This window comes from Nothoprocta perdicaria, unplaced genomic scaffold, assembly GCF_003342845.1.
Source record: "Nothoprocta perdicaria isolate Ctin4 unplaced genomic scaffold, notPer1 scaffold_172, whole genome shotgun sequence".
Lineage (NCBI taxonomy): Eukaryota > Metazoa > Chordata > Aves > Tinamiformes > Tinamidae > Nothoprocta > Nothoprocta perdicaria.
Genome location: NW_020454894.1, coordinates 1106826 through 1118007, shown reverse-complemented (window position 1 = coordinate 1118007; position 11182 = coordinate 1106826). Strand labels below are relative to the sequence as shown.

Sequence of the window (11182 nt, the reverse complement as noted above, 5' to 3'; positions counted from 1 at the left end):
TGCAGCCCGGTGTGGGCTGTGCACCCTGCGCCCCACGGGGCTCTGCCCTGCAGCCCGGTGTGGGCTGTGCACCCTGCGCCCCGCGGGGCTCTGCCTTGCGGCCGGGTGCACCCTGCGCCCCGCGGGGCTCTGCCTTGCGGCCGGGTGCACCCTGCGCCCTGCACGGGCATCAGGCAGCAGCCGCCCCAGGGCAGCGGCCCCTGGTTTAGGCAGTTCTTCTCTCTTGGTCCCACTTTACTGCTCTTTTGGGAAATTATATTTTCCCTCTCCCAGGAACTGGGGGAAGAGAAACTATGTATGAGAATTTCTGTTTAGTATCTCCTGTATGAGGCGAGTTGTATAGACAAATATCATTTTTAGGTTAAATTGAACCAATGTAATGGAAGAGGTATCTTCACAAAGTTGCAGCTTAATGGTACAGCTGGCATTTTGCTTCCTGCCTTTTGGACCCTTGAACATCACAGCTAAGAAAATGGGTGCTTTCAGGGCTCTGAAGAAAAAAGCAACTCAGAATATTAAAATCATAAGCTTGTTTCACTTCCTGAAAATTGAGTCTTTCAAATTTAAAGCCATGAATAAATATATTAATCTTCCTTAATGTTAGGTGCCTATATGCTCATATTTGTTCCATTATAATAATTAAAAATGCTGGTTTCTGGTAACCATACCTGGCTGCTGATGCTTGCTGACCTAATAGCCTTACTCTTCTATTACTTCATTGTACCCCAAAAATGAAAGCTTCTTTTGATTAAAGCATTAAACTTAACATAACAGCATCATTATAAGTAAATGGCAACAACAAAAACATTCTTCATTGGAGCCAGCTGGACAATCTTAAATTTAGCTTCTCCCCTATCTCATTTTCTCTGCAAAACAAAAAAGTCTACCTTGTCTCACCCTTCTTCCCTTCCTGTTTCTTTTTATAGCAAAAGTTTATTTATTTTGTTTTGATCCACATTGTTTGACTTTTTTTCCAGCACAAGACCATATCAGAAGAGAAAGAAAACAAGTTTTATCACAGCATTCTGAAAACACAAATATTTGTGGGTTTCTACAGGTTCGGAGCATCTGCTGTATCACTCCCTCCTACATCTTTCAGAGTTCAAGACGCAGATCAGTCCGTGTCCTTCTCTACCCAAAGGAAGCAAACTGCTCTTGTGCTCTTCGCCAATTGAGTTATGGAGAAGACACAATGCAGACCATGAGATCTGCAAGGGCTGCGCAAGACATACCCAGCCCCCCTGCACACGTATCATCATTCTTGCTAATGGGATTTAAAGAAAAGGTTTCCTTCTTCTCTGTGAAAGATTTTAAGACAAATGTATATTCCCAGCCTTTGCTTTAGAGCACCTCAAAGGCCAGCAGAGCCTCCACGCGTCAAGCCCTTCCGTGCCACTTGTCCTCCTGTAAAAGGCACTGAGCAACCAGAGCTGTTGCCTCAGCTGCCCAGGACACGGGACCGTTGACGTGCTGGCTGGCGCCGGCGGCCGCGGCACAAGCAAGGCTCTGGGCTCTGCTCGCATCGCGTGTGGCTCTTGCAGGGAGGGCGCAGGGCAGGGGGCAGCGAGGGCAGCGCCGGGCACCCCGGCTGCTGGGCGCGCGGCTGCGGGCCGAGCTTCCCGTCAGCATCTCTGGAAGGCCTGAACGAGGCTGCAGCCGTCCAGCCCCACGAGCCAGCACCGGGGACAGTGCTGCCTGTCACTGCGCTGTTCCGCACGCGCAGCCGGCACTTCAGCTCAGGCACCTGCTCACGTTCCTGCAGCAACCAAAGGAAGGGCTTCCAGAAGTGTCCGAGCAGCCTCCAGAGCAGCTATGTCCTGCACTGCAAGATGTGCCTGGAGTTGAGAGCCAGCAGGGGGAACAGCAACAAAGTGCTTAAAAATGGAAAAGAGAAAAAAAAAAAAAAACCCACAGAACAAAAGATGCTTTTTTCTGCTCTAAATCACAGCCTAGAGTTTCTTGATACAGTGATGTTTAAAAAAGATAGAAAAGGATAATGGATGCTGAAGTGAGAGAAAAGATGAGGCTTGAAGCCAGAGGGTTTGGGTGGAAGCAAGGGCAGTGTTTCAAAATTACCAGGACAATTTTTATCACCAGCAGAATTATCTGATTTCATTCAGGGCTGCTAGGGATTAAAGCCTTCAAAATCTGCTCCGCAGCCACCTCTGTTGTTTAACATACCCTCTCCTCTCGCACTTCCTGTCCTTCATTTGCGATTTGGAGAGTTACACACACAGCTGCTGCTGTGCAGACAGTCCTTCCCAGGAGGGACTTCTACTCCTGAGCTCGCTAATGCTACTAGATAGCACTGTTTGCTGATTGACATGGATATATAATGAAAAGAAAAAAACTATTTATAACATTCATTGTCGTATATTATTCTTAAGTATCAAATGCAGACATTATTTTTAAATGGTAATAATAATATTTTTAGCAGGAGCATCTTTTCTTTTGCCTTTAATTTCGCAAACTTCATATTTATTCACAGCACTGAGTTAATCAACAACCTTTTTCTTCATGTATCTGTTGCTGCTTTTACAGTAATCACACCCAGACATTTCCAACAGCATAAGACCAGGCAGATGGAAAGTGCAGTTACCACATCTAGGAGGGTGGCGGACAACTAAACTAGGCTTGTTACTGATTTCTATGCCCCCACTACTAAAGAGTAAGTCTTGCCTGTCGGAAGCCCTTTAGCTCTTCCAAAAGCATACACTGCTTCTGCCCTGTTGCACTGTTCAACAGCCAAGTCTTTAGCCTTTGCACTTTAGCCTTCCACACCTTTTTCATGTCAGCTCTGCACTCGTGACAAGTGCCCAGCTCACAGCAGTGCATCTCTAGGAAAGGGAACATGCCAGGGGCCATGGGGATCACTTGGTGCCCGCTCTCAAAGCTCCTTAAGAGGCTATAAAGATGTCAGTGAGTTTCTCTCCAAAGCCAGACAGAACTGGTGAACCTGGGAAGATGTTTAGTACCTCTTTCCCTCTCCCTAGCAAAGTACATGTTTTCCATAGGGGCTGTTGGAGCCTCCAGCTCTGCTGAGCTATCAGCAGATTAGAGGCTTTCTCGAGAAGGTACCACCATAGCACAACCGATAGAGCAGCACTGCACTAGCTCACTCTAGCAACCTCAAGACAGGCAGGGGCTTTTCAAAACCAATCTCAGTAAATGAGGCTGGGGAGCATAGTAATGAATAAGGGCAGCAGGGATTTCCTCCCCGCTCCTCCTCCAGGAGGAGGCAAGACAGCTTTATACTAGGGGATGCTAAGGGATTTCTTCCAGGTTTTTACAGGTCTTTTAGTAAGTGTCTCAGTAGAGCTGCAGAACTCACACCAGCTGCTTGTGCATATACTGGGGCTGCTAGTCACCCTTCTGGTCTCATGCCCATTAGGACCTGCTGTCCTTGTCCAGTGGCCAAATCTCTCCTCGCTGGCTACTGCCATCCTGCTGATTACAGGGCACTTCTGAAACTACTTCCATTTTTTTTTTTTTCTTTGGACAAACAAAATTAAAAATAGGAGAGGGAAAAGAGCATGTTTATACTGGGCCTTCAGCTCCTGCTGACGAGGCAGACACCCAAGGTCACTTCTACCCCGCTCCCCTGGTCCTGCCTCCCTCTCCCACCTGCCTCACAGAGCACAAGTCCACATAGGCCAAGCAGCCTCCTCTTCTAAACTGCTCCTCAAGTCTATGATGTTTTTCAGGGATATCATGCACTTCCTGAGCATCTTACCTCTCCGTTTGCCTTTTCTTGACATGAGATTACAAGACTTGGAAGGTCAAGCCCATCAGCCTTAAACCCTGTGGAGAGCACAGAGGACTCCCAGAGCGGCAGCATCACGTGTGTACAGCGAGAGCTGCCAAAGAGCACCCTGGAGCACAACCCTGCTGAGCTCCTGCCTATATTGAGGGCAGCAGTTCTCAGCCTGTGCGCTAATTGACAGTGTAACGAGGCGCACCTGCAAACAAACAACGAGGTCTCAGCTCCTGGTGAACTCAAATGCATCCTAAGGACAGTTAAGGATAATGCAATTCCTTTATGCTACAGCTTTGGAGTTGGCAAAGTCCGTGCTTTGGCGTGCCCGGTTTTGTGTACGCGAGCGCTGCAGACAGGTCTGATCAGTGAGTGGCCCTGGTGGGCGCATGTGCAGGACACGCATGGCCTGCACGCTCGGGAACGTGCAAGAAGTGTGGGGGAAGGCAGGTTGAAACAAACCCCTTCTTTCAAAACCTTACTTGTTTTTTCAAGAACTGTGCTAGCTGTGATCTCAAAGATAAAATCAGCCATTATTCTGCTTTTTAAAGTCAGCTGGTCTCTCGCAGTGCCTAGCACAAGGGGTTTTGACCTGTACAGCATCAGACACTGAGTTAATTTATAGTTGCTATTATAGTGTGGGGAAAAAACAAGCCAATAAGTGAAATGAATAGGAAAAGAGTAAGCCAGTGTCTGCAACAGCAATAAACACAGAGAACCTCTCCTTTCTCCCTGGTAACCCACTAGCACTCGCTGTGAGCGAGTGCAAACAGCAGCACAGTCACTAAGTGAAAGAGCATCGGCTAAGACCTAGGCTAAAATAGTGCAACAAACCCAAGGAAAAGGCAAAGATGTTAATGAAAACATATAGTGAATCCTTCTGCAAGCAACGTGGATACCAGGTCCTTCACCCTGCTGTGAGCAGGGTGCTGGAGCCTTTCAAGGCCAGGACGCACGGGCAGCCGCTGGAGGTAACGGGAACATCCTGCAGCTCCTGGCAGGGCTCTAAGCGCTGGTCACGGTGAGCCAGCACAGACAGGCAAAGGTCAGATGCTTATTTTTACAAAGCAGATCGATGATACTTCCCTCAAGAGCAACTGCCAAAACACATAACTTGCATACCAAGAAAGCAACCTACCATCTACCAATAAATTCAGCCTTTAAGTGACCACTTAAAACACAACAATTACCAAAACTACTTCAGTTGGGAAGGAAAGGTTTACAACAACTACAGACATTAACTCTCTAAACTCGTCCATTCTGTCACAAAGATAGTATTTTTTCTATTTACTTATTAGGACTTCAGTTTCTCTTTAAGACCTTTTGCACGTTTACTTTACTAACTTCATGCAAATATTTCATTTGCCTACATGTTCCTCTGGCTTGGCTTTGCATTCAAACAAATGAGAACTATGAAACATAATGAAAATAACCCCAAAGTCAGAGCAGCAATGACTGCCCGTCGCTGCCACAGTGTCTCCTGTGAGCAGGTGTCCCCGCGCTGCTCTGTCACCCCGTTGTCCAGGCAGGACGAGCGGCAGGGCTGCGCAAGGCAGGACGTGGCCTGTGCTCAGGAGCACGTGCTCCGCAGTGCGGGACACGTCCCCCCTCTGCCCATCCTTCCTGGACAGCCGCGTGTCCTCCAACCGTTTTGTGTTGAACTGAAGCATACGGACACTCTGCTTTCCCAGTCAATACAGAAAGCATTACCCAAGAAATACTGCCAGAATAATTGGTCTTCCCTAACATGCAAGAAGTTGTCAGACAACAATGATCAATCATTTTATTTTGCTAATAAAACAGCAAATCCCCTTTTATCAATTGATTTTAGCCTCTTTGAGCTTGGCCTGTTGTTCTGGGTGGAATCACGTACATGGGATAAGGCAATGTTTCAGAGAGCCATGCAAGTGAGTGCAAATACCAGAACACATGAACTTCAGAAAACACCATCCAGATGAAAATGTCTGTGCATGATCATGACAAACTCAACGATGCTGTTGGCAGCATCCAAATCAATATCACATTTATGGAAATATCACATTGGAAATATCACACTTGGAAATATTGTTGGAAATATCACATTTATAATTCCCCATATAATCATGAGTCTACTCCTTATGAAATTACCCTGTGATCTGATTGAGTGAAATTCACTTTACCTAGTTTCGGAAGAGACTAAATAGCATAAATCATTTGGAAAATGATCAGTTATTCTGACTTGGTGCTATAAACTTCCAGAAACTCACAAGAGAAGTAAAAGCTGGAAAATTTTCCATTTTTCCATCTCAAAACTGCATTTCTCAAAGAAAGAGAGAGGACACTGACCTAACACTGTTCACTGACAGTCCGAATGGAATGAATGTGTATGTTCTGCCTAGTGTATTTAAGGTGAATGAGCTGAACCCCAGGGTTCCCTGCTGGAGTCTCTCTGCCAGACATCCCATCAAACACCGCTGCCGCTGGACCAGGCTATGGATTCCTCTTTGCATAATAATTAGATCTGCATCCTCTGCTGTCTATCATGTTATCTGAGAAATCTGGAAACCTGTGCCTTCTCTGCAGAATGAAATGGGAAAAGCTGATTTAAATACCACTAATTTTTATATGTAGCAAAAAAAAATTCACTGTACATTAATTGCAAGGACAGTAATTAAAAGTACCATTACCAAAAATACCAGTGAGTTAAGGACAATGTTAACAAAACTAAGATACAGAATTTATTTTCCCCTCAAGACTGTCATCCTTCTTGGGAAAGAATCTAATAGATGTACCTGGTGTCTTACACTGTGGTTGTGTTCTATGGGAGTATTGGACTGTGAATCTTTCAAGAGAAGAAATATCTTTTATATCTATCATATCTGCATCCTCCTTTATTTTAAAAACATTCAGCTACTACACAAGTTAACAGGCACACTAACAGCAACAATAAATTAAGTGCATAGCTCCCCCAAATGTAAATGTCCTACCTAAATGTCTAACATACTTTGAGGTCCTGTCCACCTTCCAGGGATTATATCCTTCCACACTAACTGCAGTTCTTTGCCATGAACTACAAAGACTCTGTTGCTGATGACCTGGCCCAGTCCTCATGGGCCAACACAACACCTCATATCACCCTACAAACTAGTATGTGACTGCTGAGCTGGCAGGTTTCCTCCTCCTGCAGGTCCTAACCCAGTGATGGCCACTGATGCTCTCGCAGACCGCCCGGGGCTGTATGCAGGTCCTACACGCTGCATTAGAAGCAAAATGGTTGATACTGAACATGTTCACACCATGCACACTTTGAAGGGACTTCAAACACTCGTGCTGTCCTGCAGTGTGAGCACTGGTTATCGGTTGAAGAACATATTTTGATTTGGTTTTATCCAAAAGGAATCCTGAATGAGCATCTGAGACCATACAGAGGATTTGCAGTTTGAGGATGCAAACTGAAGTAATGCAAATGGGGATCATCAGTTCTCCTTCAAAAGCACAATCCTCATCCAAACTAAACATACCCCTATAAACCTTACCTAGAATTCATTTATCACAGAAACACCTAGAGAACTAATTCAAGATCAAATTTATCAGTGTATCTTAATGTTAAATTAGTTAAACTAAAATGTAGCAAGAATATTTCAAAAGAGTGTCAGGGATTTTAGAGCAAGTCTCCTGTTAGGAGCCAGTGTGACTCTGTAAATCTTTCAGGCACTTGGCAAAATTCTCCTTCTGGGTATAGCCTAAGTGCCTCGAAGTCAGTAACAGTTATGACATTGCCTCACTTGGATCAGACTGAGGCCTTTTCTTTGTAATTTCTCTTTTGATTAAAAACAACATTAATTCAGAATTTCAGATTTACAGCTCACTAAAATATAGTATACGCCAAGAGCTCCTTACTCTCTGCTATACTTACAGTATGGGCTAGAGGATACACATAACATGCAACCAAGGGACAGGGAAGACAAAACTGAGCAGTCAGTAAAACGATGAAAGGACTTTTTGTGTATCAAAAGCTAAGGTTGAGTCAATTAACTACAACTGTACAGATTTTCTCAGGGTTGGGACAGAACTCAGGGTTGCCACAGACTGGTGACAGGTCTAAAGAGCATCTTGTATCACAGCAGTCTTGCACAGCTATTTGCCCTCCAATTAATGTCAGACTAATTCAATCGGCACAAATTCTAACTATGAATTATGATAAAATAAGTCTTATGGAATATGCAGGGCCATTTTGATAGCAGCTTTTAGACAAAATGAGACTTCCCAGAAATGTCTGGACAAGTTTAGGAGAGTCACACAGCCAGATAGTTTGCATATAACTGAATCAGAAACTATTCTCACCAAACAGTTAGGCCTCACAGCTTGCCACAAAATAAGAATTGACCCTGGAACCAGCAAAATGAGAAAAATAACAATCCAGGAACATTAGTTAAATGCATAGAAAATTCACATTCTGTATCTTAAACTGATTTCCGTTCACCTCAGCTCTATGAAAAATAAAGTCTCCTCTTTGCATATGACCTTGGCAAGGTCAAACAATCACAGCACAGGCAGAATAGCTTGAAAAACAAACACAAAGGAATATCCACTTGGCTTAAAATAAGCCAACGCTCCAAGATCTGTAGTTTACGCATGTGTTCTGGGAATAAATTTTGTCCTCCGGATATTCTCTCAAGTCTTCGTTAACTGCTTTGCTTCAGCTCCCTCCCTGTTTGGGTAGAATACTAAGGAGGTTCACACCAGAGACCACAGGAAGCTGCACAGCGGGAGCGCGTTGAGCCGGTATCTTGCTGTAGGCTAATCACGGATACTGAACTCTTAGGTGCTCCTGAAAAAACGGTATGTAGACATCCTATAGAACTTAAGTGTTTTTAAATAAACTCCAATTATATTACTCCCTATTAGGTAATTCCCACAGAACTCTATTAAATTCCTATGATATTTTTGGTTTTATGCCTACCTGATTTCGAAGTCCTGATTTCAAGTGACAAAGGAGAAACAGAGAATTACCATTCCAAGTTAGACCACAGATAGAATTTGCTAAGCATTCTGCCTCCACTAATTGCCAAAATTTGATGCTCCAGAAATGAATAAGCTCTCCTGTTTTCCTTAGCATACAGACAAATGGTATTTATTAGCCAGTTGTGCAGAAATAAAGTTAAGGTTAAAGGCAGCTTGAAGTGTTAACTATTATTTGGCTGCTTTTACCATAACATGTCAACAAATACTACTATTGGTCTTAAAGTTATTCAGCCCTATTCTAACAACCACAACGGTTTGGTGAAAATTTTGTGTTCAAATCAAAAGTTCAAAATAATTAGTTTATATACAAATTTTGGAACATTCTTTTGTATTCCTCCATTGAATTGAAGCCTGTTATTGATTATACATGAAGGGAATGTAGGAAGTTAACAAACTTAGAAGGTTTACCCACAGGTAAAGACACAGGTAAAGATGTTTTAATAGAAAGTGTGAAAAAGAGGTCACCATTTATAGCCTTCCTCTGTTAGTATTGGTTTGTTGACACTATTTGATTGCCAATGTGAACTATCTGCAATAAAGGGTAATATTCCAGAGATCTATTTTGAAAATGGAAAGTTTTTTTCTTTTATTACACATAAATTGACAATGAACTTGGAAAGTTTTAAGCTTCACAAGCTAGGAGGTATTGACAACTGTCATCTTTAGGGTATATAGTATGGAAAAGCTTTATAGACCCACTCTTCCACGAATATATTTAATGCTTGTGTTCTTTGGGACAATTAAAGTTAAGTAGTCCTTAAGCACATTCTTAAAAGTCATCCTAAATTAGGATGCTGTTTTTTTTCAATCGCAGCCCTAATGACAAAAACAATTTCTTCTAGTCAAAGGTTTCCTTCATCCTCATACCACTTTCAAGTACCTTTTATTCCACCACCACCACAATCTTTCTATCACTTTATTTCCAGGTAAAGAAAGAGAAGTCACTATTCAGAAAACTGGTGGAGCAAATATAAAATAAACAGATATTCTGCTGCAAAAATTAAGTATTAAGACAGTCCCTTTGCCAAACTTTTCTGAGCATAATTTAAACATAATGCACTTAAATTACAGAGAAAAGTAAAATCTTAGAATAGTTAATATGTTAAAAATGCTATATGAAGACCAAGAGCTGTGGGCCTAGAATGACAGCAATGAATAATGTTCTGGCTTATAAATTACTGTTGTACAGTACACTGGCTTTACTGAAAGCATTGCAGTGTGAGAAATAACCAGCCAAAGCCAATCTGACTCCAGTCCAGTGTGTACATCCTATAGACTCTGTGTGCATTTTAAACAGTTTCACTACAGAGGCAGAAACATTCACTGAAAGGAAAAGGAATCTTAATAAGTGACATTTAAAGCCATTAAGGGAGCAGGCAGCTGGAAAAAAAAAACACTTTTTTTTTTTTTTAATCTAACAAATTAAACAGAAAGAACAGGATACATTTCTCAAGCAGCACAGTATATGCATCAGAGTTCACAAAATAGGAAATACCCAAATCAATTATTCAGGGAGCACGGAAACCAGATAACTTTGCTACAGTAATTTATCCTAAATTATTTTATCCTGCAACACCAAAACTCACAGTTGTGGAGGGGGTTTATGTATAATTAAGGCTCTGACATTGCAACTTCTCCATCATATGTGATGGAGACTACCGAGATCTGGTCTGCATAAATGTAGCAAGAAGGTGCAGCCCATTTAACCAATGGAATGCAGAGACATTATCTTGGAAGGGCTTGCATGCATCCTAAAGCACAGCTGCTGTAAAACCAGAGCTGTGCTTATTAACCACAGCAGGGAGAAACAAGATATCAAGGGGAAATATTTCAAACACAACATGCCAAAAAACAGGGCATCTGAAAATGAATTAAACAAAAATTATATATAGTATATATCACTCACATATAGCCTATATATATATTTATACATATACAAAACACATTTGTTATATACATATTTATATATGAATAAACATGTATAGGAACTAACCTTACAGGCATGCTCCATCATGATGCACCCTGCTTTTCTGCTTTACCTGAGGACAGCACCATTCCTGGCATGAAGTGCACTTCATTTTAAAACCTGTAGGCTGTTCCTAGCAGACAGATTGAAAAGGATTTTTATGATTCACACTGCAAAATGCTAAAAAAAAAAAAAAAATCCATCCCTGCTGTGTAAGGCTGTATTTTCCATCTCTGTCCTCTGAATAGTGGAACCAGATGAGAAATGATTCATCAGTCCAGGGACGCATTTAGAGGAGAGAGGAAAAAAAAATAAAAAAGAATCAAGCGTACAGTAAAATCTGCTCACCATGTACACACCCCCAAAGTGGAGAAGCAGAGCAGCCTCCCAAGCGAGGAGAAGCTGGAGGCGGCTGTCAGGCGAGCGGCGCAGCTGCGGGCGATGGCCTGTGAGCGCGG

General features: G+C 42.8%; 1 protein-coding gene across 1 annotated transcript in view; it reads right to left on the bottom strand.

Annotated features, from left to right (window-relative positions):
• The window catches only part of JAKMIP3 (Janus kinase and microtubule interacting protein 3), a 62561-nt gene extending 51713 nt beyond the window's left edge, over positions 1-10848 (bottom strand). The window contains exon 1 of the mRNA XM_026036225.1: positions 10752-10848. The gene's annotated coding sequence lies outside the window, so the exon portion shown is untranslated. The remainder of the gene's footprint in view (positions 1-10751) is intronic.
• Positions 10849-11182: the final 334 nt, after the last annotated feature.